We start from the raw sequence: 16,382 nt of genomic DNA, 5'->3' as shown, positions 1-16,382 counted from the left end.
CTCAAAGGAAATTATATTGGTTTAGGAACGATCCAATCATCGACTTTGCAGAGCCTCGTGCCAGCCAAGCCATGTTAAAACAAGTACTAAACGGAAGGCGTCATGTCTGATAAGTACACTGGCGGTGGCAGAACTACCTACTCGAGCCGCAAGAGTCTATCCCTGGGAGACTCTTACAACAATTGGCTAATATAGCATTTTCAGTCAATTTACGAGGTACCAATTTTTCCTCCGTTCGGATCGTTCGCATCGCATGTAAACGTCTAGGAAAAATTTATTCATCAATTGCTAAGCTCTTCGAAAGTTTTTTGAGAGTTTGACTTTGTCCCGTAAGTCTTGTAAATCATTGTTGTTGAACTTGTTTGGTTCTTCAGGCCGTTTTTTGTCATTGATATCAAAATCATCACTTTTACATCGTTAAAATCAAAACTGACACTTGGGGTATGATGGGACAGCATCAGCATTCTAAAATATCACAATATCAGTGCATCTAGAATATTGGTTTTAAACCAATTTTTAATAATAAGAATAAAATTGTCTTTACCCTTATAGATGTGATAAACCAAGTTCGTCATAAAATGAAAAACATACCCTGCGATGTACATTTCCTCGATTTTGCGAAGGCAATTCGTACGCGTATAAGTAGCATGACCATTGCCATCACACTTATTAACATATCGCGTTGTCGATCAGAACAGTTTAATATATATAAATAATTATATATTATTCGTTATCATATAGTCAAACATTACCCACATCAAAAATTTAACCGTAAACATACAAGTTTGAGAAACTTTAAACATATTATTATTATTATCAGAGAATAAATTCTAAGACTAAAGTCTTAAAGCACTAGCATATCTAAGGCTTTTGGCTTTATTAAAAACTCCACCGGACTTGAGATTTGAACCCACGGCCATTGAGTTGTAGTCGAGACTCTTGCCCACTCGGCCACTAAGGCGGATAACTAATAACAATTCATTTTTTATAATGTATTAAACGCGTTAATTCAGTAAGAAAAGTCATGTTAATATACTGATGGGTTGACTATCGCTGGACCTATAGATACGTTTAGCATTATCAGCATGCATGCGAGAGTCAGCGAGAGTGTTTTCAACTAAGTCATTTATAAAGAAGACAAAACAGGACCAAAATGAATATCTTGAAAAAATCGAGAGTGTATGACGAGCTATTTCCATGATACATTATTAAACAGATTATCAGGGTTAGATAAGAGCATACCAATTTCACAAAATGTTCATTGAAGCCAACGTTCTCCAATTGAGTTAGACGTATGTAGTTAGTGACTGACCTTATCAGCAGACTTGCGGAAATCAGTGTATGTTATATCCGTTTGTTTTCCATCGTTAAAGGTTTCATTAATTATTGATTTATTTATTTATTTTAATCATTTACATGTATTCAGAAAACAATACAAAGCTCTTCAAGAGCCAATTTAATGTATTGAACTAACTGCAGCTAACGCATATACAATTCGCAATGAACCGCTTAAGTTTAAATTTAATACTACGTATATACAAATAATAATATTGTAAACTTCGCCATAAGAGAATAAAAGTTTAATAAGCACAAACGCAGCATATAAAGTGCATATCGCTTGAATTAATTAATAAATCCACTTATCCAATAACAAACTAAAAATAATTACGGTTTACCGCTGACACTTTACAATTTAAAATTAGTAGAATGCCCCATACAGTTCGCCGTAAGCTATTTGGGTCCCAATCCATAGAAAATTGTTTCGATAATAAGATTAAGCAATAAGTCCCATTGTGGTAGCATTTCTTATTTTTTCTTCTATTTATTTATTTATTCTTTTCTTTTTTTTTTTGAGCATCGCTAACAGATCTTAGGTAACAGCATGTTACCTACTCTCACAATCCAGTGTATTAGGAAAATACACCCTCCACTAAATTAAGCGAATGACATATTATCCACTATACAACTGTGGTAAGATACCTAAAAGGCTTAACCCGAAAAGCGTTTCCAATGTGCGAAAAAATACATTAGTCTAGCGGTAAGTAGTTCCAGTAAAGCGCTACACAGACCACAAAATAAAGTCTCAATTCAATTACATCTAATCAAAGGTGTAGAGACCTGTGGATTTCCAATGGAATTCATAAAAATAAATTCAGAGCATAGATTAAGAGACAGGCCACATTTAACTGCTGAATAAAAATGCACAAAACCACACCATAATGAAAATGTTGCGAAAGTATATCCCAAGAACTCCTTAACATACTCAGGCACATGCTCTCTGCCACGTAAACCATAAACATAGCGTACCAAAGAATTAACAATTTGACTAATCCTCAAAAAGTTACCTGCAGTAGTACCAGCAAGCACTTACAGCCGATATAGAGCTTGTTTCATCAATAGAGCATGGGCAAGTCTGTATTTAATCCACTGCGGTAAATAGGTACTATTGGAATAAATAGACTGTGAGGTACCCACAGCCTTTCCATGAATGAATTCCATATGTTTCGCAAAGGTGAGGTTATTATCAATATATATACCTAACCACTTATGTAAGTCCACAATTTCAGTACCTTAGCCTTAGGCTTAGCCCTAGATTTCTTCGGCTTATTATTATTATTATTATAATTTTAGACTAATGAAATAAATTCCTTGACTAAAAAAATAAGACATTGAGCACTAGCAACACAGGCTGTTGGCTCTAATTTAAATAAATGTACATTAGATAATGAGCTTAGTAGTATTAATAAGGTAATATATAGAATTGATATTCGATTCTGAAGCTGATTTTAGAATGACCAAAAGGTTAATCGTTCCAAATGCAATAGCCAAGGAAAAGTTAAGGCAGTCGCAGAGAATGTGCGTTATAGTGAGAGTTTGTCCACAACTGCAGATTGGGGAGGAAGTCCTCTTCAAGATCCATTGGCGAGTTGCAATTGTATGACCAAGGCGAATTCTCGAAAATGTTTGGACCTTGGTTTTCTCAACATTTGTTGGGTTAATCAGTAAGGAATTATCCATAAACCAATTCAAAAGTTGTCGTAGACTCTCATAATCTCCTGCAGCACCTTCCAATCGCAACTCTCTCTACAAAATGGGAGAAATATGTCATCCACAAAGAAGTATGGGTTACAAAAATTACTACGCACAAGACCAGGCAGGTCATTAACATACAACATGAAGAGCAAAGGCTACAATACAAAATATTGGAGTACCCCGGCGTATACCCGTCAGGTAGAAGAATGAACTCCATTGATGCGAATAAATCGAGATATCCCAGCTAGTCGGCCTACACGCCAATTTAGAAAAACCAAACTGCCCAGTTAGCTTCATAATAAGTCTCCGGTGATTGACTCTGTTGAATGTCTTCGACAGATCCAAATCTAGCAGCGACGTCATGTGAGAACCATACAACTTTGGAAATAGCCGGCAGCATTGAAATAGGTCTCAAATCATCAGTAGAATGGACAGTTTTAACTTTAGGTATAGGCATCACACCTGCCTTCTTCCAGTTCAAAGGGAAAACCGACTGAGCCAATATGGAATTAACATGGAACATTAACAATTTAACATTATACGAAAATATAAGTTTGATGAAGATAGTAGTAAATCCATCATAACCGATTGATTCACATTTAATTTTATGAAGTACCACATTTAACTCATGGCATGATACATAAGAGAATGAGAGAGCCTCATGGAGATTCAGATTTGTCTAAGGTTTACTATTATTTGGCAGGTCACAATTCGACGCACCTACAAAATGATCATCTACATCGAATCTAAACTGGGAGGCGTCTCCCTTAATGTAATCCGACCTTCTTAACATCCTTCACATAGAAGAAAAGCCCAAACCCACAAACAAGTTGATAATATATTTTCTTCTTTTCTTAGGAATAGTTTTGTTCAAATAGTTTGAGAATGGACCTTAGCATAGCAATGCCCCAGCAATTAGAAATATCCGTTTTACAACCATCCTGGAAAATCGGACAAATAAATGACTTGTTCCACTTCCAGAACTAATCGACACGTTATATAATTTACGTTAATGCTGCATGTAAATTCTCAGCACATCTAGACACATCATTACGGCTTGTATTAAATTTGATATACACGAGTACCATGTTCCCACAACAGTATGAATATCAAGCAAACTAAAAGTTATATTGTCATTGTACGGGAATCTTTTGTTTATATCCAGATTTACATTTGTAACATTGTTACACATGTACGCCGATTGCAAAAACTCAGCAAATAAATTCGGTATCCAGTATTAAGTTAATCACTGGGAGCATTGGATTTTAAATTGGACGCCTTTGCAAGATCTCTACGACCAAATTGTGATTATTTAATAATCTTCTTATATCAATTAAAATCATCAAAAAATATTGGAGCTCTACGTGCTTTCCACTTTGTTTAAGGCCAAAAATCCAAAGTCACACAATAATTAAAAATATATTCAAAAATTATGGTAACCATCACAAAATTATTTTTCATCGAATATTGCAGCTAGTCTATTGATCTTTACATATAAAATAAACTAAATGATAAAACCATACAATCGAGTTTTTAAAATCATTTTGTATCGAAAGCATGTTATTACGTTAGCAAATTTTGTGTCGTGATGTATCAAAACCCTATTTAACAAGTACCGTGTCAAGCGGAACGGACTTGTATCTGATTTTCTACTAACAACCCGTAGCTCCAAATACAAGCCATTAGCTTGACACCAAAACCATTTGATTTTGTTTTCGATAATGAGGATTTGCCGCATATAGCATCTGATTATTTGAAGTTTGGTTAAGATACTATCCACGGTCAATTTTTGCGATTTAAACATTTGGTGTCCCTGGACATTGTGGCTCTTTGGAAAGTAATTTTCTTTAAAATAATAAGAACTATATTCTTACCACCGAAACAACTCTTAGAATACTAAAAAATTCTTTTAAGCTAACAGGTTAGAGTTATTATTAACAAACTGTGTTAAAGGAATAACATCACTTTGTGTTCACTCGATACATGCTTAAAAGTTTACTTTAAAAAAATGCAGCTTACTAACATATGGGTTACTGCATTTTTAAAAGCACAAATCTTACGGTACACTACTGCTTTCTAGATTTTTAGAAACAAAATAGAGGCGTGGCTTCTTTAGAAAAACAATGACCGCCTTGCGAGAATTGCGAATCCTCGAATTTTTCGAAAAATTGCGCTTAAAAAGTAGCGTCGATGTTTTCTTTTTTAAAAGGTTCTAAAATCGCCAAGAAAGCCCGCAAAAGTTAAGCTATTGAAAAAATCGTCGAGCTTCAATAGAGATTTCTACTGTAAAGCTGCAAATAAGATCAAAAGAACAAATATTAATGGAGCCATCAATACGGCAGTGGCAAAAACATGGAAAAAAAGTTCTTAAATTCAGGTTTGAAAAAGGTTTTGTTTTCTCTAAACTACGAGGCCTGCACCTTATAATCCACTTATTAGTTTTCTATAAGTGGCAGAATTATGCTAAAATTCTTTGCACCAATAATTGCTCCTTTTACCTGTCAGATTATCCAATACGATCGAAAAAATTGTAATGGATGTTTTCGACTACCTAAGGTTTCCCATTGCTCCCTCTATTTTGAACGCTTTCTTAAAACTTATATGTTCGATATTATCTTCTTGCCTTTCTTACATTCTTCACAAGAAATCTTTTTTATAATGTTTAAAACGTTTCTTCCGAAACTGTGTGATTCGTTTAACCTACATATAAACAATCATCAATAAGTTGAAGAACTCTCCGCAAATAGTTGATATCAAGAGATTAGTACGAGATCGAATATAAATCTGACTTATTGTGTACATAAAGTAGGAATCAACAACTTTTAAGCTAAATCAAATTGTTTCTCTACTTTGTGTAATTAATCCTATAGAATATAATCCGGTATGGCGAACTTGTTGAAGAAATTTACGGGACTTCTGTTGTCTTGCTAAGGTACGCTGCAACGACGCAACATTCTTGAAACAAAGGGGTATAGTCAAATAAGATTTGACAATGTGCAAAGTTAGCCCTGTATATTATAGGTTACTGAAATCCCAAATATGATAATGCATTAGTGTGATGCGAAAGTGGGAACGAATTGTGTATTTGAAGACTCCATTTGTAAACACCATCGATATACCGGAGTAATTGAATACGTGCTGAAAGTGGAATAATGTGTCTGTACTCCCATTAATAAAAGACGAAGAATGTCTACTCGGAAATGACACATGTGAATTTCGGCTGCATTGATTGCCAAAATAGTATATAAAATGAATTTCAAAATATTTAAGTAAGCGTGGTATATTATATATATCGTATCCGGAACTTAAATTAATGTCATATAAAAGTAAATCCTGTGTTATGTATTAGATATGGAATATTCAGATTATAAGTATAGCATACGATTACATATAACTTCTGGCGCTCAGCTAGCAGAGGAATATTGCATTTCAATAGAAATCATCAGGCGATTGCGATGTTTAAGTATTTCTCGCGTAATATTGAAACTTTGCATTGAGTAAAAATAAACTTGTGTTAAGGTGGTTTATGCCGGTTTCCGTTGATTAATGTACACGGAACGATGCGTTACTTTTCTATGTTAGGAATACAAGGAAAATTATATCATGTTTCACAAAATAAAAATATTTGCAGTTATGGACTTATGCGAACGGTAGTCGCTTGGTGCCTGTTATCAAAACTTGTACGTATACGTAACAAGACAGCAAATTGTACCTAACGTATGTATGTATTTTGGCTTATTTTACTCACACTTGAAAATGAGCAAACAGTTCAATTAACAATAACTTTGTTGAAATATTCATCGCTCATAGATAATTCCAATATCACCTAAAGGTAAACACCAATTGTCAAATTACGCCTGTATTTTTTTTTTTTTTTTTGATTACAAAATAAGTGATTAGAGAGCGTGAAACTATATCACAATTTGACAAATTTGAAGCGCACTATTATCATATTTTTAATTTACGATTCGCGTAGTTAGTTAAAGTTGATATCTGGACATATAAGCCACAAATCTATTGGCTTAGTCCATCTCCATTCGACATACCAAAAAAAAAAAAAAGTTGATATGTGAAGGATGCACTATTTTCTAAAAATACATGTACCTTTTCAAGAAATAGAACACATATGTGGAATGGATGAGCCATGTTGAGATATCAAAAATTTAAATTGTTAAAATGAAAAAGAGACAAAAAGTAGAATTATTAATTTCTTAGTTAAACTCACTTTGTTTACTCTACTTTTAACAACAATACATATTTTGACTTTCTCTCATTTTCCTCTTTATTACAATTTTAAAAATCACGCTGTAAAAAACGTAATCCAAAACAATGACCAAGCTATCAAATTAGTCTAAGAGCCCGAAATTAGTTAAGCACACGTATAATTTGTTAATATAGAAATTAAGAAATTCTCGCAGTTCTTTAAATTACACCTTTTTTCTTTAATTTATAGATCGTGCTTAAGATGTGCCGTTTTTGTAACACAAAAACACAAAAATAGTTTACAAAATGGCTGCCCCTAACATGTATACAAATTAATCATGTTGCCAAATTTTTATAATTTTAGAGCGCAGAAAATTCCTTAAGGATTGCCAAGCTAAATTACGTTTTCCGGAATAGGTATAAAACTTTGCCAACTTTTTACAATGAGTTGTAGGAATTTGTAGATTAGAAGCAGTGACATATTGAAACTTCACTTCGTTTTTGGGTCTGTAAATAAAAATAGCACAAACGGAAAATAATGTAAGCGGACTCATTGAAGCGGCGCATCTCCAGAAATGGTTCAAGTTCTTACAATGAGGTCTATGAGGGATTTGGAAAATCATATGGTGGTGTATGTACACGTAGAAATTAAACAAGAGGAAGAAAAATGTAGGAGAACAAATAGGAAAACTTATTTCAAATTTGTAAGTTGTTTATCTCATATTATATATCATATTCCGTTGGTTTAACCCCTTTTGCTTATTATATTGTGTGCAATTTCAATTTTTACCATGCATTATTTTAAAGAAAATTTAAGAAGGCAATAAAAACGATAAATTTTCGATATAAACTGCATTTGCTAAAGTGTTTTTGAAAGGTCATAAACTACATTTTCATTCTTGCTTCTATTATTCAACTTCAAAATGATTATTACTATATATAAACATGTTTATTTTCTCTTCTAAAATAATGTTGCAGGGCAAACAAATGCAGCTTTCATTGCGTCAACTATTTGTTTACTTAATTTGTGACAATATAAGCGAAACTTCATTGTGTTTCAGCCATATGGTTCGGAGAGTCGAAATAAGAAAATTAATATAAAACATTCTTTGACCTTATTAATTTCTCAAAATTCTAATTTAGATTGTGTGTCTAACAAAAATTAGTCTTAAATAGTCATTTTTACAACAGATTTTCATTATAATAACTTCCGAATAACTATACTGTCAAGGTATTGTGTAGTGGTAAGGATTTCTGACTAAGAATCTTTTCTCATTAAAGATTTTGCTTGAATCGACCCAAAACTTCAATATGTCCTGTTCTTTATTGAAGTTATCAAGACTTACGAGTTTTACTTGAAATAAATAACACATGAGTTATACAATTGTGAACAGCATAAATGGGGAATAGACGTCAGAACCTGAAATTTCTAATTTCATGTGCAATAACTTGCATAACCTAACGAATACAATTCCCACACTTAAGAAAGCAATCAAGCACCATGTGATTAAAACTTCAAGCTTGATTGTGTTATCTTCCTAAATGCCATCGGCTTTATTATATAATGTATCCGGCAAGGGGGAGTTATATAACATTTTCTTTAAAGAAAATAAGAAAGAAAAGAAAGATCGAAAGTTAATTTTTAATTTCCTATATATACTATTTTGTATTTTGATTCCTGTTATTTTGATTATACGCTAAATGGTTACATTATATCGTAGGTTAGGTTAAAAATTTTGTTATGAAAACCTGATATTCGGTAGAAAAATTGGAGTTAAAGTAGAATAATTTCCTTAACATATAATTGGATAGGTGAGAATAAGAAAATTTGTCTATATGTAAACAGCTACGTTGGGATTTGATATGTTAATAATAAAGAATATCAACATGAATATAAATCACCAATATATGAAAAACAACAATAGCAAAATAAATGTAAAAATGAATAAAGCTTTTGAATAACAAGTTTATCAAAGTAAATCAATTGCTTGAATTTAAAAATATCTGGTTGTAAAACCATGATAAATGTTACAAAACTATGAGAATGGACCCATGTACTTTTGATTTGCTGCTGAAGAGTAACTTGCGTGAGTAAATTCCCAGTAGTAAGGAATAGAAATAAGAAACTAAAGGAACACGCGTTTTTTGTCCTGAGAAGAAATCACTATTACAATCGCCCCTAACGATAATTAATAACGCATATTCCGCATTACGTTGGTGATATCACAAATTCCATGAGATGCAAACATTTACGTACTTTTCGTTTGTCATTTATCAATTCAATCAAAAAAAGGTATATCATCCAACAAAAGAAATCCTTTTTATGGAAAAATTCCATCTCTTCTATATTCGTGTAAATTTATTGTTATTTAGTGCAAGAAAGTTTGTACGTGTTCGCCTTTTTGCTTAATTTGTTAACATGTTATATGTAATCGATATGATTTGCTAATTTACGTAAAGCTTTGAATAAAATTAAGAACTTTTTCATCCAGAGCGTCTTCGTCGTATTCGTATTCATTGCTTTCAATCTATTCATCTTTAATTCTTATACCTGGCAATCAAGCCCCGCTTCATTGTGGGTTCTCTTAAGATGTTGCAATAGCATAATTAAACGCCGACTGGTTTGAGTGTTTGCGTATATGCATGCATCTATGCGTCTGCATGAAAAACAATCATTTATATTCGGGTATAATTTTTGATGATGCCGGGGACAACGAAATATACCAATAGTCCGACATTTTTTTCAAAAGTTCAAACTAGAAGATTAGTGCGGCCTTCTTGTGTATCTATTATGAGTAACAGTTGCAACGCCTTAATTACTAGCAATTTGACAACTTGCTCTCTCATCCTCATGATTTGTGTGGGCACAGATTCTATTAATGGTTTCCTAATATGACGTCGTATTCTTTCAAGCGTTTGCAAAGCGGAAGCATAAAGAATTCTGCATTTTTAAGTGAATATGCATCACGATGTACATATAAGTATGTATGTTCGAAAAAACCCAAGAGAATATATGTGTCACATGATTTCTTTTCATCGTTTATTTGCCATTGAAGAATTACAAATTTTATGTTTGCCAAATACTTACACAAATTTTAATGAAAATTTTCATATTAAGAAATTTAAAGACATTTTTTACTATTAAATAAGCTATGTAGTAATTTATTATATGTATTTTTATTTAATTTGCTTATTACTTATACATGTAGTAATTTTGTTGGGTTACACATGTATTTGACATATGATATCTAACTTTCTATTTATATTGTACAATTATTATACTATTTATATTCTACAATAATGGTTATGTTTTTGAATTAAATATTATGTGGTCCTCAAAATAACTATAATATAATTCCTACATTTAAATGAAGGTCTTTAAAAAACGGAATTTTCTAATTTTTTAATCTGTTGCCAACATATGGTTTTAAAAAAATTAAAAAAGAATTTATAAATTGTCATCACAAAAGAAAAGATTGAAAATAATATGCATTCGCTGCTATTTTCAAGGGTCTTCTCATTTAAAATATATCATATATACTCTTAAGTAAAGTAAGGCAAGTACATATAAATTGCTTGGCGCCATGCATTAAATAAGAGTTGAATATTTATATATAAAAAACAAGAAAATTTCTGTAAAATGAAGAATTAGGCCGAAAACATAAGAATTGTTAAACATTAATTGTAGGAAACCCAAAAGAAAAAATGTAGTCAGCAAAATTTGAGATACAAAATTAGATATTTTCAATTTCCAAAAAATGATGAAATGAAGCAAAAATGGCTAGAAAATATCCGCTGGAACGCAAAAGTCCTGCTGAAGTCCTTACACCACGTATTCATTTCGAAGAGGGATATCTTACAACACGCTAGCTAAAGTTTAAAGTTTTGCCTAGGTTTATGTATTCAAAGAAAAGATTTTCGCAATCTCTCTACTTAATTCGAGAGGGAAGTGTGGTCCATAGAAGCGTGGGTCCCTTTGAGAAAAAAAACCGACAATGCTGCGTACGAAATTGCTGGCCTGACTCGGTATAAGGTTATTTTATTTTTCGAGGGGCGAAGACGGAAGAAAGACTTGCTTAGATATTTGCAAGTTGAACAATGAAAATAAGCACTACGAAAACAATTTCGAAGCGGATAGTGTTGGACCAGTAAAAATCAAAATACAAGCGACACCAACAATACAAATGATTATAAAAGATGTGACGTGCAAAATCAACGAAACCTCATTTTGCCATCCACATGGATTTAACATTATAATAATATATACACTGGCCTAGCTCCTTCGCGGTAGAGCCTTGCGAAATTTCTACGACTTGCCGTATGACAAAAATAAAAAAATAAAGTAATGTTTCATTTTTTAATGTGTTCGCGCGGTTCGACTAGGCGCACGATTAAATTCGTCTGTGAGGCCCGTTGTCTGCACTGTTCGCGGTTCGTTGGTCCTTTCCTAGTCCGTCAGTGCATATTCCCTGTCCCCTAACCTCGCCCGCACGCACACTCACCCATACTCCGCCGCAGCAGCACCTATAATGCTTACTTTCCTTTTTTTTGTTTATATTTATATTATGTGCGTTATGGAGTGTAAAGATTGCGTTATACTCTTAAAGTCTTTTTTAAACATATATATTTTTATCATATTATTATTGTTTTTTCCTTCTCTTTTTTTTCGTTATTTACATATATATTTGACCACAACTAAAAAGAAGAAAAATAAAAATTAAAACAATGACTTATCTCACGCTTCAACATAGAGATATGAAGCTGGCTATTCGGCTGGCGGACTACAGTAAGGCAAAAATTGGATGTTCGTTTCCGCCATCGGTGCAGCTCTCCTCCTCTTATCTGGAACGCACAAATCGGACCACAAATTAGTTATAGTAGGCAGGTGTAAATTAGTCAAACCTCTGCACTCGTTAGCGTTCTACATTCTATTTGTATTTCTTGCTCCTAACACGATTATTATTGTGGTGGCGATGATGTTTATGACTAATGTTACAACAGTTTTATCTGCTATTTGCACCCTCGTGTACGTTAAGTGAGCGATTGGTGCAGTGAATTGCCGTTGAGAGTTGTTTGCCATGAAGTGTGTCATGGTGACGTAAGCGTCGCACACGGTGTAAATGAAATGGTGCCACATTTACTTTTCCCTTTTGTTTTTGCAGATTTCCCTGTTTTTTTCTTTCCCAATGCACACAAGCAGGCGCCAATTAATTTCCCTCAAAAATTGTTCAATTTTTTTGTTTTTTTTTTCTAAAATAAATTTCTGAAAGCAGAGTTGTAGCAATTTATTCAAAAGCTGGACATTGAAAACTGAAAACAATGTTATTTGCTCGAATCTTAATTTTTAGTGGTCGCACGTCCTTATTATTTTTACTTTTCAAATATATAAAGTTTTGTATATTTCCATCTATTATGCGTGATCTTATTTGCTTTTCGCATAGAAATTGTTTCTTCATTGCGCCTTCTTTTTCTTATTTTGCATCCGTTCTCGGCCTTGCCATACTTTACCGTTCGAAAGCTTAACAGTTTCTTTTTTTCTTTCTTTTTTTATAAGAAAGAAAAAGTCCACTTATTGCCGCTAGTTGCAAACATGTGTATGTATATTTAATTTCTCTATATATATATCTTTTATTTATTCCTTTCATCATGTACATAATTAATTTATTCAATGACTCAACGGTAAAAAGATCTAACATTTGCATTTATATCCAAACATATGTATATATCCTTTTTCACATTTCTCATAAAGTATTTTATAAAATTTTTGTATCGTTGTACTGTGTTTATAAGCATTTCTTCGTTTTGGTTTTTTTCTTTTTTTTTTTTCTTTTTCTAGTTTTCTTTAATACTTTGCTTTACTATTAACACTTTTGTGCATTTTGTCCGATACTAAGAACAAAAACCTCTAAGTTCTGTAACGTCTCTCTTAACGCGTTGGTTTTTTTAGACTCTCTCTAGACTCTCCTGTTTTTCGAACACAAAATATCAAAACCAGAACTGTCTACTGCATTGTTGTGTATTTCACTATGACCCCCCTTTTTCTCTTTTGGTCGTGTTTAATTTCTTCCCTTCTTTTCTCTTAAATACCGTTGAGCGAGACATTAACACGAGAAAGTACTACACCAAAACTGCTCAGAACTTCAAAAACAAACAAAAAAAAATAATATGCTCAAATCACACAGACGGACTCTGGAATTTCCCTCTTTTCATAGTTCTCTCTTGGATAATAGAGTCATTTTGCAAGATAGATGACTAGATGGTTTTTTTCTTTTTTTTTTTTTTGCATAATGGCATAATTGTACGCGGACGTTACAATATACATATAAATATCTTGAATGAACCAATTTCACATGTATTGAGAGACTATACTTATATCTTTACTTCAAAAACACTTATATATCTTCAATAATATTTATTCATATTTGTATGCAATACGTCATATGAGCTCACCTATTCTATAGTAAGTCGTACGCATGTTTGCCATGTACGTATTGCTTTGCATTGTCTACATTTTCATACGCAATACATATGCATTCATACGTAAGAGTCCTCCTATCACTCTATTGTACATACAGCGCGATATACATGCAAACAAACGATTTCGTGAGCGAATCCAGTCGGCACACTTATATAAGCATGTTTAAAATAAATATTAAACATGCATTAGGTGTTTGTAGAAATTTTCATCAGCAGCACTTACGGGCAAAAATGGTAAAGAAATGAGAAATACCAGCGTATATAAAGTTGAATTCGATGGTTTTGACCTTTGTCTACATAAAATAACAGCTTTTCATTTAATATTATTGATTTGTTCAGCGTATGCCGACGCTAGTCATAGAGCGCTAAAAATTCTTCTTCCAAATTCATTATTTTTGTTGTTTATTTGAAGACATCTGCTGCCGAATCCCACAAAACACATTGACAGTCTTGCCGCAGTGATGCCGCTCCATCATATCTCAACGGTTTTTTTTTTTTGGATTCAACGGTTTAAAAGTGGCGACACGAATTGCTTGAAAATGTCATTCTTTGGGCACGTGTTGTAAGGGTTGCGACTCCTGATTACCACTTGTTCAAATCGGTACAGCATGGCTTGGGTGTTACGCGGGTCCGCAATATGGAAGAAGTGCGAAAATGGATCCGTTGGTGGATGGCTGCCAAACTAATATAAGTTCTTTCGACAAGATATCGCCGTGTTGCCGAAAATATAAAAATAAAAAATGATGGAGACTATTTTGATTAATATATATTGTACAAATTTTTTTCAATAAATGCTTTTTTCAAGTTAAAAAGTAATCAAAATTTTTGCAATCACCTGTTATTTATACAAGTTCTTTCACGCATGTCTCATTTTCAAACTTTTATCTTTTCCTGTAAACTCCATTAGGTTTGTGCAGTGTTTTCTACATATCTGCGATGATTCATATGATGCAGGTAGAAATGTCCCCACGAGTGTGTGAAGATAAACGGTATGGTAAATATAGATTGGAATGGCATAATTTATCAATAAAAAATCATAATAATATGCATATAAATATTATTAGAAAACATAATTCGCTCCATTACACTATCATATTGATTCTTATAATATTATAATTTCGTGTAAAATTAGTGTAAAGAAAGATACTGGTTAAATGCAAAAATAGTAGATTGGTTCTAGAACTAAAAAAGCTAGTGACAAGTACAATAAACACCATCAAAAAATTTTTGATAGAGTTAATTTATTTCGTGTTTCCACATTTTAATTCAATTGATATATTATAGAAAATAAACTACACTTTGAACAATGAAACTGAATTACGTAAAAAATACGTTACATTTCTATTCTTTGCTTAACTCGCGGAATTCCACTTTTATATCCATAAAATCGATATAAAGTAACTCAATTGTGAAAAATATAACGCGAATTTATTATTATTATTATAATTTTAGACTAATGAAATACATTTTTAGACTAAAAAAAAAGACATTGAGCACTAGCAACACAGGCTATCGGCTCTAATTTAAATAAATGTACATTAGATAATGAGCTTAGTAGTATTAATAAGGTAATATATAGAATTGATATTCGATTCTGAAGCTGATTTTAGAATGTCCAAAAGGTTAATCGTTCCAAATGCAATAGCCAAGGAAAAGTTAAGGCAGTCGCAGAGAATGTGCGTTATAGTGAGAGTTTGTCCACAACTGCAGATTGGGGAGGAAGTCCTCTTTAAGATCCATTGGCGAGTTGCAATTGTATGACCAAGGCGAATCCTCGAAAATGTTTGAACCTTGGTTTTCTCAACATTTGTTGGATATAAAAGTGGAGTTAATTGAGGGTTAATGGAAGAGTAGTGTTTATGATGGTATTGTAAATTTTCTCTTGCAATTTTCTCTATAACTTTTCTTCCAATGTATCTTTGAAGATCCAACTTTTCCATATCATCATCCACAATCAGAGGAGCAGAAGCAGCATACTTTGCCGCTCGATCAGCCTGCTCATTTCCCAGTAAACCGATGTGACTTGGTACCCATAACATTTTAATTTTCCGTCGGGAATATTATATTCCTTAATTTGTTGATGGTGCTCCATCTCGAAGTCGAAGGGTTCCGGGTAGCTTGTAATACAGACAAACTGTCCGTAACAATGACGGTTTTGAGTTTGTTTTTATGGGCAAGGTTGGCAGCGTGAAGGATAGCTCTGGCTTCCGTTGTGAAAGTTGAAGTGCTTTCGTGAAATATGTGGTTGAGAAGAACCCGTCCTGTAGCATCTACCACCGCACAAGCAGGAGGCAGACCAGGAGATTTTGAGCCGTCTGTGTACAAAAGATTCCAACCAGCATTGTCCAATACTTGGGTTTTCTCAGCTATTAGATTCCTGAAGACGTAATTTGGAGTATCTTCTTTCTTGTGCATAGACAGTGAGATGTCAAAAGAGCAGTCTTTCAAAATCCAGGGAGGTTTAACACCAAAAGAGCGGGAAATTTTTTAAGGGAATGTTCAATTCCTTTGCGATGCACAAACAATGGTCAATTGCAGATGGTGACTTGGGAATTTTCTTCGCAATAATAATCTTTCTTACGTCTGTAGTGATACCACCCAATATTTAAAGGTTCGTTTGAGTCTTTATTAATTTAAAGTCTTTATTAACGTTTATACTTATATTCTGA

The 16,382-nt window shown here is 33.0% G+C and overlaps 1 protein-coding gene across 2 annotated transcripts in view; it reads right to left on the bottom strand.

The window, feature by feature from the left end:
- LOC119643740 overlaps nt 1–7,505 on the bottom strand; it is a 33,082-nt gene extending 25,577 nt beyond the window's left edge. Inside the window, exon 1 of one of the 2 annotated variants that reach the window (XM_038043199.1) lies at nt 7,259–7,505. The gene's annotated coding sequence lies outside the window, so the exon portion shown is untranslated. The remainder of the gene's footprint in view (nt 1–7,258) is intronic. The other variant, XM_038043200.1, reaches the window with a different exon arrangement.
- Between the last annotated feature and the right edge of the window lie 8,877 nt (nt 7,506–16,382).

The sequence above is a fragment of the Glossina fuscipes genome, unplaced genomic scaffold (assembly GCF_014805625.2).
Source record: "Glossina fuscipes isolate IAEA_lab_2018 unplaced genomic scaffold, Yale_Gfus_2 61594, whole genome shotgun sequence".
NCBI classification, from domain to species: Eukaryota; Metazoa; Arthropoda; class Insecta; order Diptera; family Glossinidae; genus Glossina; species Glossina fuscipes.
The sequence above is the reverse complement of the archived record's forward strand: the minus strand, read 5'-3'. Positions and strand labels throughout refer to the sequence as shown.